We start from the raw sequence: 26,072 nt of genomic DNA on the forward strand, positions 1-26,072 counted from the left end.
ATAGAATATGGGTAGGGTTTTTTAAAACTTATTTGCCATTAAATTTGACCAATATGGTTTTAAGATGTGCCTCATGATTTTGCAAGTTATTTGAATCCAACCCTTTGCAGCTTTGTAGCTTATTCAGCAAATCAAAATCATGTATGAACCCAGTTACTCTTTCTTGTCATATTTTGCCTTCTCTCAAGAATACTTTTTATCGTCATTGGAACATTAAATGGTGTCTCAGATTCTTCATCCAAAGAACTCTTTATAGATTTAAGCTTGATTGTTAAACATATGCATCTTTTATGCTCTAAAATGAAGTCCATCAGCAAAGCTATTCATTGAGATTGAAACTATTTTGGCTGGGTGCATGAAATATTTGTCTTGCCATTTTCTCTAAATATGCCTCTTCACAAAGTATTAAAAACACTTTTCTTAAAAAAAATCCCTATGTCAGTTTTCTGGCATCATTCTTAACATGATGTTGAGGTCCTTTGCATGGCATAAAAGTAATCATATTCTCTGTGGGTCAGTGGACATGTTTCATTTGCAGACTTTCAGCTGGGGAAAAAAACACTGTCACTTTAATAACTATTTCTCAAACTAAAATATGTGATGGATTGGGAGGAATTCAGTGTTTGTGAATTCCAAATTTCTGCCTACTGTTCACAAATTAAATACAAATGTGAGCAGCAGGAGGTTGACTTTTAGAACAGAGAAGTGTTGCTACACATTTAAGAGATGGCTTCTTGTCAATATTTTCTTGGCTTTCTGTGCTGTATGCCTAAATTATAGACTGGTAAGTCCTGATTTGCTGAATTCTTCTGGTCTTTCGAATGCTGGAGCAAAAAGCCAGTTATGCCAGGCTCAACTCAGTGCATGCTGTCTTAGGAAAACCTTCCCAGAATGCACTGCTTTCTTTGGCATGCATTTTATTCCCTGAACAGAGGAAGAACAGGTGCATGCTTTTCTCTCACTAGAAAAGCAAAGATGGCATTGGACTTTTGTTCCCATACAATTATATAAGGTAAACTCTGATCATGGATGTCTGCAGTAGGATGAGAGGGAGGGGGAGTTAAGATGGCATATGACATTGGGCATTGTGGACAATCCAATCCAATTACAATGGGCCTAGCAGGCATATCAAAAGGGGATTAATTGGAGAGTTATTTTCACTAGGTACAAGTTCAAATGATTGAAATGCACAATGATTATCCAAATCTAAGCAATTAAATTCTAAGTTACTTCTGTTGGATAGCGGCACAATGTTGTCTGTAATGAATACTGTTGTCAAAGTAACACACTTCTTATTCTGGAACTCAAGTTACAGGTTGGCTGAATTCCCTTGACCCAACTTTAGTGGATTACCTCTGACAGTCAATTATGATCTCAGGGACAGTAATGTTGATACACTTCTGCACAGTGGTGGGCAAGGGACAAAAACGTGTGTCATGATTTCATGGTGCAAACCCTGTGAAGTATGCAAGTAAAAAAGACAGGCTTGTATAGTGAGGTCACTGCAAGTGTGCCATGATTTTACTATCATTATAACATGCCATGGAATCCTACAGCATTAATTAGCTGAAATTTGCCCACTGGATAGGGTATTCAGGTTCAACCATGTGAATTTTCACATAACGTTAGTTGTTTTATACCAGATTGGGATAGAAGAAAGAGTGGAAAACAATAATTTAACAGTCTGCAAATAATATCACCTATATTTTATAGAACCAGAACATTGTCCAGGATTCAGAAGCATCTGCTTATGTGAATGAGGAAAAATGAGGCATGATCTATATAACTTAAACTTGTAGACTTGGGAAGGAGAAGCATGCTGTATTTTCCTATGACAAATGTGTATAATTCTTCTTCTCCTTCTGCAGACCACATAAAAGAGAAGGAAAGAGAAAAATTATAGAATTGTGAATTTGGAAGGGACCAAAGGATAATTTACTCCACCTCTCTTCACTGATCAGGAAAATCTTTGAGAGATGATTACCAAGCTTCCTCATAAAAGTCTTTGAAAATTGAGAACCCAAACCCAGCAGAAATGGGCTGCTCTAGCATTGTAATGGTATGTGGGAATTACCTTAGGAAACAGAATCTTCTTCTTCTTCTTCTTCTTCTTCTTCTTCTTCTTCTTCTTCTTCTTCTTCTTCTTCTTCTTCTTCTTCTTCTTCTTCTTCTTCTTCTTCTCTTCTCTTCTTCTTCTTCTCTCCTCCTCCTCCTCCTCCTCCTCCTTCTTCTTCTTCTTATTCCTCTCCTCCTCCTCTCCTCCTCTCCTCCTCCTCCTCCTCCTCCTCCTCCTTCTTATTCCTCCCTCCTCCTTCTCCTCTCCTCCTCCTCCTCCTCCTCCTCCTTCTCCTCCTCCTCCTCCTCCTCCTCCTCCTCCTCCTTCTTCTTCTTCCCAAGTGTAGAATCACTGAATAAATATTCTCATAAATCTATTGTACATGACGACAGTTTATATTGGCTGCAGATATGGAACTTTTCTAAATTCAGTTTCTTTCTATCTCAGAATTGCCTGCCCTTTTATTTTATTTTAGGTGACAGAATTCTTCCTTTAAAATGAAGGAAGTTAGCTTGCAATCACTTGCTTTCATCACTGTTTGGGAGAGATAGAAATAATCAATTGAAGAAATTTGCATTTTTGCCAGATGCCTAGAGTTCTTCAAGCTGCTTTAATAGATTATAAATATATATTAAAACTCAGGCCATTATGCTGGAGTGAAGAGGATATGGACTGTAGGCAAAACCCTATTATAGTTATTCACACTTTCAACAGTCTGACAGATCAAGTCTGAAGTGCTGGTTCTGGGTCAAGTCATTGTTTATCAAATGGTACCAAATAAAAAGGAGGACACAAGGGATTTTTTCCCATTTACGTACCTTCTTTTTTACTATTGTCCTCAACATTAAAATAAAAACTGCCTTGAATATTTACCTGTTCCAGTTTTCAAAAATGACAATTTTGAATGGATCCCCCCCCCACACACACAACGACAATTAGAATATTGTTAGAATACATTTTGAAAATACTTGGAAAACTACCCTTCAGAAGTTGTGTTGGAAATCTTGAGGACGGACAAAGAAGAGGAGGAAGAGACTCTTCTCCTTTAGAGGACACTCCCTGGGGCTGGCTTCTTCAGTATGGATACTGTATTTCTTGGTTTGAACTAATGTTCCTTAATCTCAGCAACTTTAAGATATGTAGAGTTTAACTCCCAGAATAGCTAGGGAATTCCAGGAGCTGAAGTCCACACATCTTAAAGTTGGTTCAGCTGAGAAAATGTGTCTAAATCACCAGCCAGACAACTGACCAGTCTTAGCATAGAAAATACAAGGTGGCAAAGGAAAGAAGAACTCATCAGACAAATATTATTCTTTGCAAGTAATAAGGCTTATTTTGCATTTGAGTGTTGGGGAAAGGGGGGTATTAAAATCTGCCATTTTGAGCTACTGTTTGCTGAAATTGCTTGCCTTGCTTGCTCACACAAGTCATTGCACATTAATGTGATTTATTATTGGGACATTTGGATTTACTGATTAATTTCATTTGAGTTTGGGTTTGGTCTGTTTTGTCTGTTTTCCATGGGTTTTAATTACAAAGGAGGCTTCCACACTGATGGCAAAATTTAAAAAAGGATTTATGGTATCATGAGTCAAATTCTGCCTTTTGTACTTCAAGAAAGTAAAGAGGGAAGACATTATGAAATATGTTTTATCACTTGCCCTCCTTTTGTAGATACCCATGAATTCAGACAGTTAGTCCTGGCCAATTAGTTAGAAATGAAACTAATGAAATGTCAAAGTCACTAATTTATTTTTTTCAGATATTGAATCATGGGTATTTGGGATCTGAACTTCCAGTTTCAAACTAATAAAACATTAAAACGTCTTCAAGATGAGCTCAACCAAAGATGGCTTAATGGATATATCCATGCAGTTTTCTTCATAACAATAAAGAAGTGTTTGGTTATTGTCTTATTTCCCATCTAGTCTACAACATTTGTGTTGCCTAGAAGAATCTCATCCAAATATTAATCAGCACTGATTCTACATAACCTATGTAATTGATGCTACTTAACTTCTTTAGCCAGACTAAGACTAACTAGAGTTAACACTTATAGTAGTTCCTGAGTTCTGGATCTGATCAAATTACTACTGAAGGACCATGTCCAAAGAATATTTTGGAGTTTCTTTGGTCAACTTATTATTATTAATATTATGACTAGTTGCTGGAAATAAAAACATATTAGAACATACTATAATAACTTCTGAAGCGAGCTGATACATTGCACAATAAAATGACTCTGTTTATTGCCATCCTAAAATATGTCTGGTATGTCTTAATCATTATTCATAAAAGTTAAACCAGTTTTATTACTATGTAGAGATCTCTTTCATCACTAAGAATATATTTTTGAGAAAATTACGAATCAGGAGAAATGCCAACACAAATTCTGTTAAGGCACTCATTGCCATCATATTTCTTGATTAATATTACTTTATTAGCTGGCAGCTTAATTTGCCTACATTTTTCATAAACTGTATGAGACATAGGATATTGGCAATTAATGGAATTTTACATTCAGCTTAACTCCTAGTTCATATGTATGCATGTATGTGTTTGCATATATGAGATTTATAACTGAGGTATACAAATCCTTTCCTGTTTTGCCAAAGGGCATAATTGTGTCACCTTTGTGGGTGGTCCGTCACAAACAACATGTCAATGTTTTGTCTGGGAATAGAAGCTCATAGTAGCAAAGTGCTGGTGTAAGTTCCCACTGAAACCTGGAATTGACATAGATAAAAATATGTTAATGGCAAGTAGATCATTGCAGAGGACTTCCTTATGTTGTGACTCCTATTCTAGTTCTTTTTATCTCATTAAACTTCACTTGGCAACTGGCTATGGAGAGCTTTGAAATTTTATTTATTTATATCCTGCCTTTTATTATTCTTACAAATAACCAAGGCAGCAAACATATTCCACAAACAACAACAACAATAATAATAATAGAGTTGGAAGGGACCTTGGAGGTCATCTAGTCCAACCTCCTGCTCAGGCAGGAAACCCTACACCATTCCAATCTCTTCTTAAAAACTTCCAGTGTTGGAGCATTCACAACTTCTGAAGGCAGGTTTTTCCACTGATTAATTGTTCTAACTGTCAGGAAATTTCTTCTTAGTTCTAGGTTGCCTCTCCTTTTAGTCCTCCTTCTATTTTCCCTATAACAACAACTCTATAAGGTGGATTTAACTGAGAGAGTGACTGGCCCAAGGACATCCAGTTGCCTTTCATGGCTAAGATAGGATTTGAATTCACAGTCTCCCACTTTTTGCTTGGTGCCATAACCATTAGACCAAACTAGACCAAAGTAGTCCAAGCTTGAATACTGAGTCTATCATAGCTCCACTTTCTGTTATTTTATTTATTAAATTAATATGCCATCAATCTCACTATCCAAAGAGACTATTAATTATTTGTTATGAAGCAGGAGCAAGGCTTATTTTTGTATGTGGTAAAAATTCCTCCCAGAAATACCTTTGTTGGTGTCTGTGTACATTATAAAAATATTATTCAGTTTTGGTCCAGAGATTCCAGTAGGATTGCTAAAGAATTTCCTAAGGAAAGTTCTTACTAGATCGCAAAAGCTATGTGAATTCAATCACCCTTACCAGCAACCACTCTGCTGGTTTAGCTTTTGGAACTCCAAGCTAAGTTAAAACTGTGTAACTCTAAACCGCTGAGCTCCGGGTGCTTCCTGGAAAACCTCTGCTGTGATAAATTGTACAGTGATGGACCCCAGCACCCTTGTTTCATTGTTCTGTTATTAAAGGACATTTTAACACAGGTGCTAGCTTGTTTTACATCTGGGTATTTGAATTCTTCCAATAAATTCTTGGATTCATCTGAAAGTATCTTCTATGGTGCTTTATTTGCATAAATCAATTAATTTTGCATACCTTAAACGCCTTACTGAAAACATGCACATAGAAGTGATCAAAAAAATTCTAACATAAAGATTCTAACTGGCAGACAATTGGCTACCAAGTCAAGTTCAGGATTTGGTTTTGATGTGTTAGACCAGGGGTAGTCAACCTTGGCTCTTTTATGACTTGTGGACTTCAACTCCCAGAATTCCTGAGCCAGCTAACCTAAGCTGGGTCAGGAATTCTGGGAATTGAAGTCCACGAGTCATAAAAGAGCCAAGGTTGACTACCCCTGTGTTAGATCTTAAGTATATGTGGCAGTCTGTTTCCTTCACTACAGGCCTGACTGATCACTGAGATGATTAGAGGAAATCAAACTGCCTTCCTGTGTGAGTTATTTGGGGAGAGGAATTTCCTATGGTGGCACAAGTTCTTAGAAATTGTAATGGGCAGAAGGAATAACTTTGAGGTAGAGGAAGAAGAGCAGGACAACACTCAGATAAAAAAAATCTGAGTCAGAGGCATAAATGTAATTTGAGACAGCATCTCAGGCATAACTCTGTCTAGTTTTCATGAAAATAAAGGGAGGAAGCACATGCAGGGAAGATTCCATTACTGTAACCCTATAATAAAAGTAATATTAGCTTATATGTTTTTGGTCTCCAAGTGCGGTCTGCCTTAGAGGGTTGGCATCAATCTTCTACTGCTTTAATTGAATTTTAATAATGGTATTGACAACCAATGTTTCTGAACACTGGCAACTTTGAGATGTATAGATTTCAACATACCAACTGGTTGGAGAATTTGGGGAGTTGAAGACCTTGAGAAGGAAGTATATTGGAACCAGTACAGAAATGTATTAAATAAATAATAATTATATACAAAATTCAAACATACCATACCATGGAACATTCAACTGTCTACTGGAAAATTAAGTTTTTCTTCCAGAATGTGCCAGTTCAGATATATATAAAGGTAGGTCCTATTTTTCTGGAAATAAATCTTCTGCAAAAGAAGTAGTTTGTAATTTGTGGTTTTCCTCATCTTAGGGAAAAGCACTCTTTCTATCCTGAAGTAGCGGGAGTATATTTAACATGTATGTGAGGAAAAAACCTTCTCTATGATTTATCTTAAATACTGGAAATCCCTGTAAAGACTGGATTGCCTTTGTTGATTTACTATGAGTAAGTGTATGTATATGTGTATGTGACACTATGTGTCTGCGTATATATGTGTACATACATACATACTGTATACACACACACACACGCACGCACACACACACACACACGCACACACGCACACATACACACCTTGGCATGTATAAACGAATTTAGCATTACCAATCACTTTTGCATTGATATCCATGACTTTTAAAATCAGATGTTCTCCCTGCTTTGCCTCTATAGTATAGTATTTGTATTATCATTCTTCTGCAGAACATTGTTTTTTAAAGGTTTAATACATATAATACAAATGAATTATTTAACTATTTAAAATGAGTGGGTTAGTCCATTGAGGTAAAAATTTCTGAGGAATTCTAAATCAAAATCACTGATTACATTGTGCAATTTCTCCAAGTGTCTAGCCTCAAAATAGATTTTTTATAGATAGATTGGGATAAATGAAAGCAAATTAGGCATCAATGAATCTGATTTTCATATTTTTTACTCTAATTTTAAATTTGCTTTATTCTATTTCCTTAACAGATGTGAGAATTATCTACATTTTTCTAGGCATTCTGCCTTAATATAATACTTTTATCTTTCATTTTCATTCTGATATTTGTTTTGAGGCACTTTATGATATGATTGCTTTTACTGTGTTAGCCAGAGTTGTAGCTTTAATTGGCCCTGTAACTTTCTAAAATGCTAACACATGTGCTGCATAAGACAGCTCTAGAGATGAATCGGTTAATTAATTAAATAATTATTTTTGTACGCGCGTCTCTATCCAAAATCTGGAGATGTATAAATCCTGTCAGATAAATAAATTTATGTTCATCTGTTGCTTTGGAAAGTTTGAATATATTTGCATTAAAAGTATAAATGGAACAAATTGGAATAAATGGAACAGGGATGGGCAATTAATTTTCCCCAAGAGGCCACATGAGAAACTGGAACTGTTGCAGAGGGCTGAATCAATATAACCTGATCTGATGTCCTCAAACTCCATCACCTCAACTCTTCAGATTGCTTCAGGGGAGGAGAGGACCACTGTGCAGGTGCAGAAATATATTTTCCCTCCTCACCCTCCTATGGCTGCCATCTAACTGAAGCAATGCACAATGACTCAGCTTCTTCTCCTGCCTCCTGTGGCATACTTATTTGCATATGATTTCTAATTTTTGATTGACCTCATGTAGGCCGGACAGGAACAGGCAAGGGGCTGGACATGCAGCAGGAGGTATAAAATACCCAGGTCCGTCCTAGCAGATGCAGCTCTCAATTTTGGTTTGTTCCCATAATGTGTAACTTTGATCTAGTGATTATGGCTCCACCAGATGAGGTGAGACCTTACTAAAGTAGTTTCTTTTGGTGGTTAGGTTGTGCTATTCCTGGTAATTGCATTTTGATCCACTAGATGGGAAGAAAAGACCTGCTTGTTCTCCCACATTTTAGTTATACATTTTAGTATATGTTTAAAATCCTAGCTGATTTTAGGATTTCATTTTCTTCCTAAAACAGATGCTTTTGCTGGGTTTGTGCTGGAACTATTTTCTGATGGTTTCTGATGGCTTTATATCAATTCTTTTCTAAACCAGTGAATGGCCTTGAGTCAACATTTCATTTTATGGATGCCTTCCTGTTGCAAACCAGCCAAACAGCTATATTGATGGGCAGTATAAATGTTATAAATAAAGCAGCCTTACAATCCTGCAACCAGTCCCACCGGATAGTAGAAATGCAGTAAAGGTCCATTGCTAAGATTATGGCCACTAGAACTGAGCTGCAAAAATCCAGACAAGCCCTAGATGGCAGATTAACCCAGATTTGGTAGTCCAAGTTATTTTTTTCCCCTTCCTTTCAATTGTGTCCAATTCTTGGAGCGTCCCTGGATAAATCCCTGGAGTTTTCTTCACAAGATTTTTCAGAAGTGGTTTGCCATTGCTTCCTTCCTAGGGGGAAAGAGAAAGTGACTGGCCCAAGATCATCCAGTCGGCTTTCTGGTCAAGGCAGAACTCAGCAGACTCCCAGTTTTTATTCTGATGCCTTAATTAGTACACTAAAGAGGCTCTCCAGCCCTGGTGGGGGTAGCATAAAGGATGAAGGTAGCCCCTCTTAAACAACCTGAGTTCTTAGCAAAAAACATTTTCCACTTTGCAAAGATATGGCTATATTTTATAGTACGGTTTCTTCACAAACTATAGTTTCTGTGTGTTTGGCGGGAGGCAAGCTTTGATGTAGAGCTCTTAATGTGAGACAATGCGAATGACATTTACTAGCAATCTTTTCTCCCCATTAATGAACGGTACTTCAGGGAGTGTAAAGGCAAGAGGCATATAATTTCTGAACTATTTAAATTGCTAATTAGATCTGTACAGGAGGTGTATTCCTAATGCAGATAATTACAACGGCTCCTAAGTGTTTGCTTTACAGTTGCTAATTACTGCAGAAGCCAATTAATTGCTGTTGACTTTTTGTATTCTTTTGCATATCACCAGTTAATATTTACATTCATAATGAAGACAAAATTGGCAAACACTGTGTCATTTTGTAATGAACAATTCCAGTGTCTAAACAATGAGCACATTATCTCATTTGTGCCTGAAGAGTACAGCTGATTAGCATATGTTCTGTGCACATTAGAACAATGTTTCTCTTTCTTCTAAAGAGAGAAGCTGTCAGTTGGGTACAGTCGCTGCAGGTGTGGTATTCCTATGGTGCTAAACAATCTTGTTCACAATACATTATAATAAGTTCCCACACCCAACCTTTACTCAAGTAGGTAATTTTACCAATCCAAAATGGTTATATTTTTTCAGAGGCCTTTCTGGGTCCTAGTTTAAGTCATTGTGAAGCCACGAATATGACCCAAGGTCAAATGAATCTACTTTTCAATCTTCTTAATGCTGTTTTAGAGACACAGGACTCATTTTATCTCCTGTGAAGAGCTCTTTCACATCATTTAAAAGAATCACCTCTGATGGGCAGAGTTAAATGTATGTGGCTTCTTGTTTTTTACTGAGTCAAAAATCCATTGGGTAAAATCCTCCATGGAACATCCATATAATTAGTCTCTGTTCTCATGTTGTTCATGGAACTGCATTCCCTGTGATGCTAAATGACACTCATTGAAGACACTTGCTTTTGAGAAAACTTACATGAGAGTGGATTGCACCCAACAATCTATCAACACTGTCTGTTAATTTTTATGGAATGCTGCCAGAAGGGGTTTATTTATTGTGTAGGTGCTTCTCATTCTGCATGTGTTTTCTGTTTCAGTTCATACAGTACATTAAAAGTTGTCAAAATTGGTTAGAGATAATAAGAACAAAGATGATGTCATGCTTTCCTGGAAAATTTCTTCTCCTTGACTAGACCACACATGTATCTTTCCCGTGTCAGTTCAATGATGCAGAAAAACTGTGACAAATCAACTCCCTATGTAATTACAGAAACTAAATGGGCAACATCCACTGACAATTACTGGGTTGTTTATGTGCATTGCTCTTTGATTTCCCTGCCCCTTCTCTTCTTCTCAAGTGCCAGCCATTCTTGTTTTTTAACATTTAGACTGCACATTTTTCAGACAGGTCCAACTTCAGTATATCCCAGATCTGGAGTATCACCATGCTGGTCCATGCTGAACTATGGTGGATTAGTTTGGTAGAAGGGCTCCCTAGATTCTGTTGTGTAGAAACCCAAAAGTTGCCCTTAAGGTAAAAGCTTTAAAAATGCAACTTAGCAACCTTGCCATTCTGATACTGAGTTATGGGGCAGGCTGTGCATTTTATACCTCTAATGTTTCATGATCTGATTGCCCTTGGCAATGCAACTCAAGGTCACCTACAATATCTGGGTGTGGCATCCTGAGCATTAAATATTGAATGTGATAGTAGACAAAATTTGTTAAACACCATCAGTTAATTAAAATTCAATTACATTGTATTTCACTGTTTTGACTAATTTCCAGTGCTATTTGATTGAGACTCCCAGTATGCTACTCAAAGTCTAATGACACAAAAGACTGTACATCCTTGATGTACAACATTAAAGACTAAGGGTCTAGCTCCAGTTCTGTCTGAAAGCTGCATGGAGCTTCTGATTGGAGGAAACTGCCTAGAATTTTGTTATGCTTTTCAACCAGTGTAGTATAGATAGCTTTGGAGATAAGTTTATTATATGATATGAATATCTGGAATTTATAGTACTGGCATTTTAGCTTGTGTTTTATGATATTTATAAACTTGTGAAGCTTTTCATCCAGAAATAAAGCACAGGAATTTATACAGCAACATAATAATAATAATTCTATCTAATGCAATTAAGGCCAGAACTGAAAACTCATCAAATGATTCAAAGTGCAGATTGCACAGAGATATAGAAGAAACAGTAGTTCACTGGAATGCCTGTAAAACTTATTAGGTGCCAATAATGAGAAATTGGTGGGAACATATAGTTGAAAAAATGGTCAAAATGAGCAGGTTAAAATATTGCTGGATTCCCAAATACAAATTGATAAAGTCTTGGCTCATAACAAATCAGATTTAATAGTGGTCAAAAAAAAAAAAAGAAAGTGTGAATAATTGATGTGACAGTACTAAGGGACTGTACAGATAATCCTCAATTTATGACTACAATGGAGCCTGCCCATTATAATTGTATATCATGATGGACATGAAGCAGGTCACCCACTTAATTTTATGATCCTTTTCTTGTGGTGATCATTAAGCAAATGCATTGTTTGCTATTGGGCTTTTTTGCCCAAACCCAGAAGCAAACATGGGTTTTTGGCAAAAATATCATAAATCATGGTCACATGACCAGTGTACACTGCAAACAGCCATAAATGCAGGCCAGTTGCTGGGCGCTCAAAATATGGTCAAATGATTGTGTGTGGGGAGTACAGCTATTTGTCCTGTTGAGGCTATAAGTAGAATATTACCTGTACAATAGAAGACAAAGCATTGGAAAAGATGACAGAATATCAAGGTTTGAAAACTGAATGTGAAAGATTATGGCATAAACTGGCATGATGATCCCAATGGTTATTGGCACACACTGGGTGCTATACCAAAAAAAAAAAAAAAAAATTGGATGGCTTTTAACAGACCTGCACATTGACAAAATCTCCATCTGTCAATTACAAAAGACCACTCTGCTTGGATCTGCACATATAACAGGATATTACAGCATCTTAAGTTCTTGGGAAGAACTGAATGCATATCAAGGCCAACACAGTTAAGAATGGGCTACTGTGACTTCACATTGTTGTAATCAGATAATAATGCAATCCCAAAATGTGTGGAGCACCACTTCAGCACTGTTGGCCTTGACACCATCAGTCAATTACAAAAAGCAGCTTTACTTGGAACAGCTTTTATCCTGCAGTGACACCTTTAACACAATCACCACAACAACATCTGCCTTTCCCAAGCCCTTGTGAAGGATTCAGTGTGGATAAAAATGCCAATCTAAACATCTGTCTGACTGTGTGACCAACCTTAATAAGTTCATTTAATAAAAAGCATCATTTTCATAACTTTGAAGTATGTTTCTGTCCCCATTGTTCTAGCTGCTAGCATATAGGCAATGAACAGAGCATTGTAAAATGTAACCACATAGGAAATGATGGAAGAAAGAAAGATTGTTGGCTGAACAAGTACTATAAAATGACAATTCAGTACACTGGAGAATGAAGACCCTATGCACAGAAAACATAGGTTCTTGTTCTCCAGAAGTCTCCATTAGCATCTAAAACTGTCCAGCTATCTCTATTTATATTTTTCAAAGCTGGCACTTTATATGCTCAGAATGACTTTATTACAAATGGTGAAATTAGCATTTCTGAGTCAAGCTTAAATGTCCTCATCCCCAGTACTCTTCAACATCTTCATCAACGATTTGGATGAAGGGATAGATGTGGAACTCATCAAATTTGCAGACGACACCAAGCTGGCAGGAATAGCCAACACTCCAGAAGACAGGCTTAAGATACAGAAGGATCTGGACAGACTTGAACACTGGGCACTAACTAACAAAATGAAATTCAATGGTGAAAAAAGCAAGGTTCTACATTTAGGCAAGAAAAACCAAATGCACAAGTACAGCATAGGTGGCACCATGCTCAATAGTAGTAACTGTGAGAGGGACCTCGGAGTCCTAGTAGACAATCACTTAAATATGAGCCAGCAGTGTGCGGCAGCTGCCAAAAAGGACAACACAGTGCTAGGCTGCATTAACAGAGGGATAGAATCAAGATCACGTGAAGTATTAATACCACTCTTCAATGCCTTGGTAAGGCCACACTTGGAATACTGCATCCAGTTTTGGTCACCACGATGTAAAAAAGATGTTGAGACTCTAGAAAGAGTACAGAGAAGAGCAACAAAGATGATTAGGGGACTGGAGGCTAAAACATATAAGGAACGGTTGCTAGAATTGGGTATGTCTAGTTTAACGAAGAGAAGGACAAGGGGGGACATGATAGCAGTATTCCAATATCTCAGGGGCTGCCATAAAGAAGAGGGAATTAAGCTATTTTCCAAAGCACCTGAAGGCAGGACAAGAAGCAACGGGTGGAAACTAATCAAGGAGAGAAGCAACCTAGAACTAAGGAGAAACTTCCTGACAGTGAGAACAATTAATCAATGGAACAGCTTGCCTCCAGAAGCAGTAAATGCTCCAACACTGGAAGTTTTTAAGAAGAGACTGGACAGCCACTTGTCCGAAATGGTGTAGGGTTTCCTGCTCGAGCAGGGGGTTGGACTAGATGACCTCCAAGGTCCCTTCCAACTTTACTATTATTATTATTATTATTATTATTATTATTATTAGCTATTACTGATCAGACGGTCCCTAAGCTACATACAAACTATCAAACTATCTATCAAACTATCTTCACTATTGTAATATGCTGAGAAAAAAATAGAAGTCAATAACTGCAGCTTAAAATTTTACAGCTTAGTATACAGTCAATCCTTGACTTATGACCACAACTGAGCCCAAACATTTCTGTTGTTAAGTGAAACATTTATTAAGTGTGTTTTGCTCCACTTTGCAACATTTTTTTGCTACAGTTGTTGAATGAATCACTGAAGTTGTTAGTAAACCGGTTGTTAAGCGAATCTGACTACCCCATTGACTTTGCTTGTCAGAAGTTCACAAATGGTGATCACATGACCATAGAACACAGTGACTTTCATAAATATGAACCAGTTGCCAAGCATCTGAATTTTGATTACATGACCATGAGGATGTTGCAAAGGTTGTAAGTATGAAAAATGGTCCTAAGTCACTTTATTTCATTCTATTGTAACCTTGAATGGTCACTAAATGAATTGTTGCAAGTCAAGAACTATCTGTATTCACAGTTTCTAGTTTAGCAACAACTAAAGTGCTTAAACCCTAGATTAAACAAAGCCTTTTAAACTTGTTCTCAATTGCCTATTTAACTAAACCATCAGGTCAATGGTTTTTCGTCCTTCACATTATGTAATCTGTACTTCATAATGTGAAGATATGGCTATGTAATCAAATTAATATATGTGTAAGTGTTGCTGGCTTTATCCCCAGTCTAGTGAGCCATCCGACATTTCATCTGTGATATATTCTCACCCAAAATGTGTTTTTGTTTGGAATTTCAATTGATAGATGAATGGATGTGGCAAAAAACCTCTACAAAATTGCTCAGACTTAGCAGAAGAAGATTTGTAATAACCAGCTGGCTAGAATTTTGTTGGCAGAGTTTGTCCATTGCAAATCAACAGAGCCAAGATTTAGTCTTCTGTTAGGTCATCTGTTTCATCCTAACTGAGCACACGCTAACTATTTATAGGCTTAAGGAAATTATTATTCCTTAGCACATCTGAAAACATGTCACTGCTGGAGTATATATACCACTCATGAAGGAAAACTCAAATGCCATTTCTTCTGACATCAGGTGGAAAAAAAATGGTTGGGAAAACATTTTTTGATTTTACTTTTCCACAAGAAAATAAACTTAAATTGCATGGCTTCCTATTCTGCATTCCTAAAAGCAGACTGTTAAAGAAACATGCCATTCAACATTCATCAATGGAGAATGAAGTCATTTAAAAAACATATTTGTGTAGTAATGAATGTATGACTAAATGGACTGTATGATATTCTTAAACCCAAGTAATGCCTATAATTCCAATATTTCAGGATACATATTGAACTAAACTCACCTACCTGTAAAAAGCTTTAGTAAACAGTCTTCTTGTTTTCATGGCAAACCAGAAGAATTGCTTTCTTCCTGATGTTCTGGAAGATGAGCTATTTTGGCAACTTCAGAATCTCTTGTGTATCCTTATTGAAATGAAACATCGGTGTCAATCAAACCCAACACATAATCCAAGATGTTATTAAGCAGTGTATATTCTTTTATTGGACTACATGTCAATTAATTTGGAACTGGATAACAGAACAAAATTACAAGAAGACTAGTGCCAAATGTTAAGTATCTTTAAGAGATACTTTAAGAAAGCAGAGCAAAAATGGAGATATAATTCAAAGACACATACATAAGACTATGGGCCAAATGAGATAAGCTGCTAAATTAAACCCAATTAAAGGGTTTAATTTTTAACAGTTTAAATAATAACTGTTTGAAAAGCAACATAATTGGAACTATAGCACACGAGCAAGTAATATATCCTTAAAAACGCTAATTTATAATTGCCTCCTTTACAGGTGCTATTAATTCTTATAAAGGAAAAAACATAGTCATAATGAAAGTTTCTAAATGTTCATTTTGAAATGGTGAAAAGAGGCCAACCTTCTTTATATTTTGCCAGTATTAATCTTGGGGTATCTTTCTTCTCTGGTCATCTGTATGATGAGCAATCTTATCTAATAGAAGAGAATATTTGTAGCTCAGGCTTGAAATGTGAGCTCGTTTATTACCCAACTAGATAACATCATCAGTTCTTATGAACACTGATGATGCTAGCCAGTTGGGTAATGAAATATCTTCAAGAAAACAATCAAGCTTAGAGAACAAAGGTTCCATACAATCTTATCTAGTTTGGCCCAAAAAAGTAGCTTAAGCAGCAACATGCAAGAATAAGACTGAAGGAGGCCAAGCTACAATGTTCAGCCATGTATTGGAACGAGCTCTGAGTGAAGTTACAGAAACAAAAATCATATGGTCATACCATAAGCAAGTGGTTTTGTACAATCTCTAATAGCCATTAATCTAATCAGTAGAGGACACTTTTTGTATTTAATGTTCCATTGTAGATGTATTTTTGTAGACAATCAGATCATTTCAAAATGTTTTGGACTTCAATTGCTATTAATTTTGTGGGAGATCTGGTGACAAAATTAGTGGATGAGAGGAATGCTGTGGATATTATTTACTTGGACTTCAGTAAGGCATTTGACAAAGTAGACACAACCTATTGTAGGTCTACTTTGTATCTACATGGAGGCAACCTTTTCACTTTCATAGGAAAACTGAATTAAAAGGGAGAAAACAATTTTAGAGAATTCTGGAAATTTCTGGAAACTAAGTGAATCAAGTATAGAAATGAGCAATAGAAACATAAATTAGCAAGTCTTTAGAGAGTAGGTAAATATTTATCACAGTTAGAACTGAAATAATTAATCTTGTGGTTAATGAGTTTAATAAGAGAAGGACTAGGGGTGACATGATAGCAGTGTTCCAATATCTCAGGGGTTGCCACAAAGAAGAACACCTGAAGGCAGGACAAGAAGCAATGGATGGAAACTAATCAAGGAGAGAAGCAACCTAGAATTAAGAAGAAATTTCTTGACAGTTAGAACAATTAATCAGTGGAACAACTGCCTCCAGAAGTTGTGAATGCTCCAACACTGGACTTTTTAAAGAAGAGACTGGACAATCATTTGTCTGAAATAGTATAAGGGGGTTGGACTAGAAGGCCTCCAAGGTCCTTTCCAACTCTATTATTCTATATTGTATTTTAACCCAGTTCCCAATGGTCTGCAGATATGGAGTTAGAGACCCCTGTTCTAGAGGACATTTTGTAGGAAACCTACACATTTCAGCTACCTATGTGAAAAAAATACAGTTCAAGGAATCCAGATCAAAGTATGTAAAAATGCAAAATATATTGAGGTCTTCCAGTGTTCTGACTCATTATTATTATGGATCATCACACAGTCAACCAGAAGTTCAGACTATATTTGACATTTTGTCTACCTATCGAGTCCTTACCAAGGACCTGGGATAGGCAGATGTGGATGTTTGATGGTATTACAGATATTTGTCGCAGGATGGTAGCAGTTCCTACTAAGGCCGCCTTTTGCAATTGACTAATGGAGAATTTGCCAATGCCAATGGTGTTCAAGTGGTGCTCCAGGTTTTTGGGGATTGCATAATAATAATAATAAAGATCAAATGAAGAACAGAATAGAGGCATGGGAAGACAAAGCACTACATGGCCAATACATTAAAAAAATAGCTCAGAAAGCAGATAATAACAAGACCTGGCAATGGCTAAGAGCAGGAAAATTGAAGAAAGAGACTGAGGGACTAATTCTGGCTGCACAAGACCAAGCCTTAAGGACAAATGCACATAAAGTCAAAATTGAGAAGACAGCAACAGACAGTAAGTGCTGCCTATGCAAAAAAGCTGAAGAAACAGTGGACCACCTGATAAGCTGTTGCAAGAAGATCGCCCAGACTGACTACAAGCAGCGGCATGACAAAGTAGCAACAATGGTGCATTGGAAGGTCTGCAAAAAATATCATTTGCCTGTAAGCAAAAACTGGTGGGATCATAAAATAGAGAAAGTCATAGAAAATGATAAAATTAAACTGCTCTGGGACTTCAGAATTCAAACAGACAAGCACCTGCAACATAACACCCCAGACTTAACAATTGTCGATAAGAAAGACAAAAAAGTCTGGATAGTGGACGTGGCAGTGCCTGGAGACAGCAGAATAGAAGAGAAAGAACTGGAGAAGATAACAAAATACAAAGACCTACAAATAGAAATAGAAAGACTGTGGCAAAAGCAAGCAAGGGTAGTACCAATAGTAATAGGCTCCTTGGGTGCAATCCCAAAACAACTGGAGCACCACTTGAACACCATTGGCATTGACAAATTCGCTATTAGTCAATTGCAAAAGGCAGCCTTATTAGGAACTGCTTCCATCCTGCGACGATATCTGTAATACCATCAAACATCCACATCTGCCTATCCCAGGTCCTGGGTAAGGACTCGATAGGTAGACAAAATGCCAAATCCAGTCTGAACATCTGGCTGACTGTGCGATGATCCATAATAATAATATCTAAAATATTTGAAGAACACCAGGTTTCCTATCTTTTTCTAAATAAATATCCTAGAACTCACAAAATCAGCCAATAAAATGACCTTGGTTTAATTGTATATGCTATCCAGGATCTTTTGGAAGGAAAGATGACTGGATTGTTTAAAGAACATAATATTATTGCAATAAATTTATATATTTATATAAACTTGGAAGTCCCTTAATTTTGAAAGAGGAAACTTCTTTTTAATGAATTGATAGGGAAAGTCAAGAGAATGAACTTTCTCCAGAATTATTGGGGTTCTTCATAGCCATAGTGTTTGGTAATGTCAGGAAGCATACTACTAAAATCACTCCTGTAGTTAATAACCAATAACAAGGATGCAGCTAAATTAAATGTAGAACTACTTCTATCAGTGGGTGAAGTGAATCCAAAGGGAAAAAAGACACAGAAGTTCTTCATTAGGTTGGGAAAAGAGGAATGGAGGGAAAAAAAAGGTCTGCCCTGAATTATTTGCTTTATTCACTTTGCTTTTGACTTCTATATTAGAAAAGGTTTGGCATATAGAACTTGGTTATAGCTTTTGTTTTGGATTAAACTTATAAACTTTAAAGATACTGATTAATAGCAATTTGCTAAAGGACCTTGTCCTCCTTGCTTAAAGAAGACAATAATTAGAGAGAAACTTCCTTGACTGAACAGCCTTGAGAATTACAAGAAAATCTCATATATACTCTTTTTCATCAATATGATTGAAAGGTGGTAGATTTAGACCTTTAAGTACAATTGAAAATACTTATTAGCTCAATTAATTTATATCAGGTTTACAACTGTTTCTTAAAGCTGATTTTATCAAATTGCTAAATGACCCATATCAAGGTTGGATAATAGCTGCTATACAATAGCTTTCAATATGATCAAGGATTCTTAATTCTCTCACAGATTTGGCCCTTGAGGGCTGCTATATTATAGGAGTGCTATTTTTCCTGTCAGGCTGAGAAAATGAAGATTTCTATACCATAACCCAATTGCTGGCCAATTGCATCCTGCTGGATTCTGTCCATTCCCACATGTTGTTTCACATTTGTATTAAGTCACTGCTAGTGTCACTCAGAAACATTGACAATTTGGAATAGTGGCAAATTGACAACATTCCAGTCTATTGATCTGTACAACTTAATTTTAAAAAAGTAATGACTATTCTTAAATATTCTTAAATATCACGCTGATTCTGACAAAGTCAGAGAGGAGGTGAACAAACTGAAGTAAATCTAGCAAGGCTTTTGTGATTTGGCACATTAGTATCTGATGACACTGTTCTCCAAAATCCCATTGATAAGCATTTTTCACCTGAGTGTTTAGATAGCAGTGATGGTAGAGAATGTGTTTTCAGGGCATGGTGAGGCCCTATGGGAAGCTGTAGAGGCTATGTTCAGCAAGTGCTCACTAAAATCAAGACTGTGTAACAACTGGACTTGGCAAGGATACCACCAAGATGAGCAACAAACTGGTCCTGAGGTGAAGAAGTACTTTCTTGGTGAGCAAGCCCTTGTTTGAGCAGAAAATATGAATGCAGGCAGAAACAAGGCAAAATCTTCATCAGTTATATGAGCCATATTAGAGGACTTAATTTACAGAAGCTTTTTTTATATGGAAGTATCTTATCTGATGTTTCATCTCAAATATATTAGGAAGGTGATGATTTAGAAAAAGCTTTTTGGAGGAACACAGACACAAGTCTAATAAAAATAAATAAGGGATCTTAACCCTTCTCTAACTTTCTTTGCCTGACTTGAGAACTGCCATAGCCACCTAGTTCCATGCAGGTACGCTATGATGCAAAATGGGATTACGTTTGCAGAAGGAGGAAATCTTTTCAACACAGTTTGCACTTTCTGGAGCCTGATGCATGTGGGGCTGCGAGCTGCAAACTAGCTCAGAGGAAAGGGCCAAGAGTTTTGTTTTCAAGGCAGGCATTTTCTGCAAGATGCTCCTTTATGGGACTCAAAGAGGGCTCTCTTCCTTCTGATGATTTATTCTGTCTGTGCACAGTCTTTCTGCATCAGCAATGGCCGAAGCTGTACTTCTATTGATTATTGTCCTCTAGGTCTCAAGAGAACCACTTGTCAACTTGTACGGACTATGATGTTTATTCCTACAATAGGGGGAGAGAGGGAAAAACAGAGACTTAGCTGCAGCAAAACATTTTCCAATGATTTAAGGCCTTAGTATTCTAACAACTCCCCGTTATAATGAGGTATGAGGCTTTCCCCTTGGAGTTTTCTGGATTTGCCCTTGAATTATTTATATCCGGAACAGATACCTCATTAAAGCCATTCCTAAGTCTGCCAGGATAGTTAGAGGTGGGGATCATGTTCACTCCAGTTCACAAAGTACCCTGTGCAGAATGTGTCACCATTTTTGAATGAGGCTCAATTCATCCGGTAAAATGGAAAGGCTTTGGACATCAACCAGAGACAGGCACAGATGGTGCTCATCTCGAAAAACGATGATAGTTCCACCAAAGATGAGCCATAGTGTTTTCCTCAAAGGCTGGAATTCATAAACATATAGATAGATAGACAGATAAAGAAAGATAAAGATAAAAAGAAAGGAAGCAAAAGAGCCCCAAACAAACAAGGCTCCCCCCTGTTTTCAGAATATATTTCTATGTGCACAAACAAGCAATATTTCTTCCAATTTTTCCTCGCTCACCCCCTTCTGTCTCCTACTTTTCATTCTCCTTTTCTCTTCCCCTTTAACAAAAAGAAACATTACATGTTTGAACAGATAACAAGGGGTGCCATTAGGATACAGAAAATTGAAAACCGAGACTGCAATAAAATTGCAGACCCTGGGGAATTAGTAATGGTTTCTTCATGTTTTCATAGAAGACTTCCTTTTTATTCACCTAGCAAACACTGTTCACAAACAACGGTGAAGAACAAAAGCCATGATTTATATTTCTGGACAGGTATACACACACCCCTGACCTCCTGCTGCCTTCCTCGCCCTCCGCACCAGAAGCAATTTATGGAGACCGGTCTAAATAAACATTAAGGAGTCAAAGCCACAAACTGACAGCAAGGAAAATCAATGGCTCCAGAAACCAGCTCGTCGGATCAATAAAAGAGATTAGGCATCACAAGCGAGTATAGGGCACTTACAGGTAAATGTGGCTTACACTTCATCTGACAGGGTTCTCTTAGCACCAGGATAAAAACTGTCATATAAACAAAAGCATCCAGAGTAGCCAGTGGAGATGTTCCTGGGCTGCAAACACCAAGCAATGACCTCTGAATGAAGGGGATTTACGAAGCAGCTGCAGGGAATTTCCAATTGCTTTTGCAGAACTGCCTTGTGTACCTAGGCCTTTACTCTGAGGCACTGCTTTATATACTAGATTAATAGAGGCCTCTGGTCTTATCGTCCTCTCTCTTTCTCTCTCTCTCTCTCTCTGTGTGCGCGCGTGCATGCGCATACACATACGCACGCGCATGTGCTTGTGTTGCTACCTCCAGGTATAAAACCTTCCACCTTGTTCTGTGAACTGGGCATGTAGAAAAATATAGTCACCAAATTTCCCTAAAAAGGTCATGCAAGCCAAGAAAGAACAGAATTCAGAGCTGGCCAGAATCAAAGGAAAGATTCCCAGCATAGCATCTACCCAGATTTATGTGGCTGGAAATATCTTTCTTTTTTTCTTGCCACACTGATCAGCAGAAGAACTACATGCACATGATTTTCCCATTGCAGGACTCTTGACACATTCTGCTTTCCTTCCTCACTGAGCCTGTAGCTCTTCGCCTTTTGATGGAAACTTGGAAAACTAAGAACTTTCACACTGCACTTGGTTGTTGTTATCAGACGGAGGAGGAGTAAGAAGAGGGGAATGAAAGGAATGGAGCTGGAATCCATGTTTGGTCCTGAATGTGACATGCATGAATAAGCTCCCTCATCCAAGAGTGTCTAAACAGAGTGATGAAGAACAGGGTAAGGTTTGTAGATTTAGATTGCTTATAGTAAGGCTGAGATTTGTCTAAGTGTGTTAAGGGATAAAAATTAAGGTGACCAACTTTTTTACAACGAAAAGGACACAAATAAATTGAAGAAAAAAATATCGTAAATAAAAGAAATATATTATTCATTGCAACAATAATACACAATACACTATAATATGATAAATGCATAATAAAAAACATTTGTAACAACAATATTTTATATTGTAATTATGCTTACATCCTGCGCCCGTGCCAAAGCACCAGCTGCACCTGCTCCGGCCCCGGGGGCAGCCCGCCATTGACACACCCTGCCTGCAGCCGCCCTGCCAGCACCACTGCCCATCCTGCACAGCCCTGTGTAGAGCAAGCCCTGCGGCTCCCACAGTATGGGGGGAGCCGGCCACCGCTGCCCCTCACACCCCCGCCTGCAGCAGCCCCTCCCCCCTGCCTCTTGTGCCCGCAGCCATTATTGCCCTAGCAGGGCATAAGATCAAAAGAAAGTTACCGTGGCATCACCGTTCCAGTCTCCTCCAGGTATCTTTGGGACTAACTAGGAGATGGTGTAGTTGGGTAGCAGGGAGGGGTGCAAAGTTCCTGCCAATTCACCTTCGCTGCAGACAACTTACATGTGCAAAGTTTGCCGGCCGGATGTTTTGGCGCGCTCAGCAGCAATTCCTGTTGGCTTTCGAAAGCCAATAGGGGGAGTAGCACAGCTCATGCAAAAGTTGAAAAAAAAAACATCAAAGAAAGGTGCCAGAATGCCGTTCTGAGTGTTCTGTGAGAAAAAAAAAAAAGCCCTGCAGATTAGTCTTCAAATATCGAAAAGGAGGACATGTAGGAGGATACTTTTCGAGGGAGGATAGAACTCACAAAAGGAAGACTGTCCTCCCTAAAGGAGGACGGTTGGTCACCTTAATAAAAATACATGTGTTGAGAGCAATTAATCCACCTGAGCAAGGTGTTGATCTCGAAGGCCTCCAAGGTCTTTTCCAACTCTATTATTCTGTATTTGGGATTTAATTTCTAAACGGAAAGATACAGAAGATACTCCCAGCACCCTAATGTGCTGGATTTATGACTGTGTGTTTGTTCAGAATAATACACTATATGGATTAGAAAGCATTTTCAGGAACTGTAGTCTTGATTTGTTTTATTGCCTCAAAGAGAATAGCACTTATTTTTACTTCCTCAAGAGTTTTGGAAACCAAAGAGATTATATCGTATTCATAAATGAGGCACACGCTTGTTTGCTTTGGATTTTTTTTTTCTTTTAACCACAACTGATTTTTGAGAATGTTGCGGTTTAGGAATCTGGCTGAGAGCCTTGGAGAAACTTCTACAAGTAAACAGCCAGTGAGGTATGTAAATTCCCAAATAATTTATAGTGCCTTGAAATAAGCCCCAAATCTTCAATCAAGGATAAAGCCTCCGCATTTGGAAGCCCCTGAAGCCATATGACCGAACAAAGCAATACTTAATGAGACAGAATGAATGTACTGATGAAATACAGACCTGCATTTCATTTTTCATTTCATTTCATTTTCAAGATGGATTACAGAGCATCGGTTTGCACAAGGGCAGTCTAGGCGCTTCCATATCTAAACATGAATGATCACAGCGATGTCTCTGTCTTGGTTTTGGTATGATGAAGAATGCCTTTTTTTTCTTCAGGTGTTTTATTTTTAAAAAACAAGTCAGTGCAAGTTGACTGCAATGGTAGGGCACGGTGTTTGTGGCTTTATTTAGCCTTTCAATAGAGGAGAACATTTGTAGCACAAGGAGGTCCTTAGTGCTCTCTGAACTTGTGTTTTCTTACAGAGGTTTCGTTACCAAACTAGGTCACATCATCAATACACTGATGATGTCACCTAGTATGGTAATGAAATGTTTGCAAGAAAACCACCAAGCTCAGAGAGCACCAAGGACCCCACAGTATTTAGCTTTTCTTTGGTGGCTATATTTTAACTTTTAGTAAAGAATAAAATATAGAATAAAAGAGGACGGATTGCTAATAGATTTTAAGATCAGTGAGGACAGCATATGGTGTATGTTGTATATCTGTTCATTTGTAAGATTGGCCTGTCCTGTTTCTGCATCAGCATATAATGCAAAATGAACAGAATCAAAGCAGAATTTACAAAGTGCTCCCTTTAAACTGCATTCTATCTTTCAAAGGAATTCTATGTGTTTTCTTTGGTATGCTGTTTCAGTCAACAATTGATTTACAACATTTGAGACTTCCAGCAAAGCAATGATGGACTAGAGATGGTTCCACTGAGAGGATCCAATAACCACAGTGGAACAAAAAGTTCAAATTCAATGTGTGGAAATCCTTTTAAAATCATTTTAACCTAAACATCCTTCAACAAACGGTAATTCTGGATTTGTGTGACCTTAGTATCTACTACTTTGAGTATTTATTGAATTAGTATCTACTATAGTAAGAATTAGTATCTACTACTCTGAGTATTTATTGCTTTGTAGGTCATCATCTTTGAGGGGACGTAGAGCTTTAGAAGACAATTAAAATAATAAAATAAAATAAAATTACAGGCCAAGAGACAAATATTTACGTTAGGACCATTAATAGCCATTCTTTTTATTCTTTTCATATTAAAAAATAATTCCCTTTCCCTTCCCTTCCTGTTCTCAAGAAAACAAATGGAACAGGCCAATGCTATGTATGTTTAATTAGAATTAAGCCTCACTTAGCTGAAACAGGGATTTTCTAGTAAGGTTTATTTCAGACTTTGTCTTATTTTTAAAAGAAAGGGAAAATACCCATCTGGAATCAAACAATAAGGTTTCTTCTCACTTATTTGTTTGTTTGTTTGTTTGTTTGTTTGTTTGTTTATTTTCCTTGAAAAGTCTCCCACACTTCACTGATTTAATAGGCTTGGTGTTTAAGGGGAGGGAAGGAAGACCTGTCTTTCCAGATTCTCCACCCCCCCCCATCTTTTCTTTAAATTAAAGAAGGGTTTTATATAGTCAGCAAAGAGACTCCTCTGCCTCTTTCTTTAATTTCTTTACCCACTGAAACTTGATCACATCTGGAGTTCTCAGCCTCTTTTGGTGTGCCACCCTACCTCCTGCACCTTGTTATAAGCCTCCCTTGTATGAAGCAGTTTTCCATGTCAGCCCCGGAGGGCACCTGATTATAGGTTTGACCTTTTGCAATTCTGTGCATTTCCCACTTAATCAGTGCTGGAATGAGTTGCTGCTAAGTAAAGCTATAGAAGCCCTTTGGGAAAAGGGAAGCCATCTAAAATAATGAGTGTCTTCCCCCTCCCCCTCCTCTTCTCCCCCCCCCAACCCTGCTTTGCCTTTTGAGCTCTATTGGACCATGATAACTGTCTTAATCTCTGAGCTACACAAAAGCATAATGTGGCATGTGATGTTTGCATTATTTGCAGGAGTGGGCGGGGTGGGACAGGAAGGTCTTAGGGTAACCCGAATGGAAAGGACGTTTTGTGGCTCCATGAGAAATCTTTCCTTTCTCCCTCCCTCCTTCTGCCACTCCTGAAGCCCCCTTCCCCCCCCCCTCCTTGTGCTTTTCTTGTTCTGCCTGATAACATTTGCTTGACTGAGAGGAGGCCTTGTGAAGCTTTTAAGCTGTAGCACCTCAGAGTTTGACAGAGTAATTGGTTCCCTGTTGCCTGGGCAATAAGACAAAAAAAAAAAAAAAAAAAATGGGTTCC

The 26,072-nt window shown here is 37.7% G+C and overlaps 1 long non-coding RNA gene across 1 annotated transcript; it reads right to left on the reverse strand.

Annotated features, from left to right (window-relative positions):
• Positions 1-2,826: 2,826 nt before the first annotated feature.
• On the reverse strand, positions 2,827-23,057 carry LOC120315951. The gene is made up of 3 exons (XR_005558831.1): positions 23,001-23,057; positions 15,303-15,419; positions 2,827-4,782 (listed from the first exon to the last, which is right to left on the reverse strand). It is a non-coding gene; the product is annotated as an uncharacterized LOC120315951 (long non-coding RNA).
• Between the last annotated feature and the right edge of the window lie 3,015 nt (positions 23,058-26,072).

The sequence above is a fragment of the Crotalus tigris genome, unplaced genomic scaffold, assembly GCF_016545835.1.
Source record: "Crotalus tigris isolate CLP2741 ecotype Arizona unplaced genomic scaffold, ASM1654583v1 scf7180000017585.4430047, whole genome shotgun sequence".
Classification (NCBI taxonomy): Eukaryota; Metazoa; Chordata; class Lepidosauria; order Squamata; family Viperidae; genus Crotalus; species Crotalus tigris.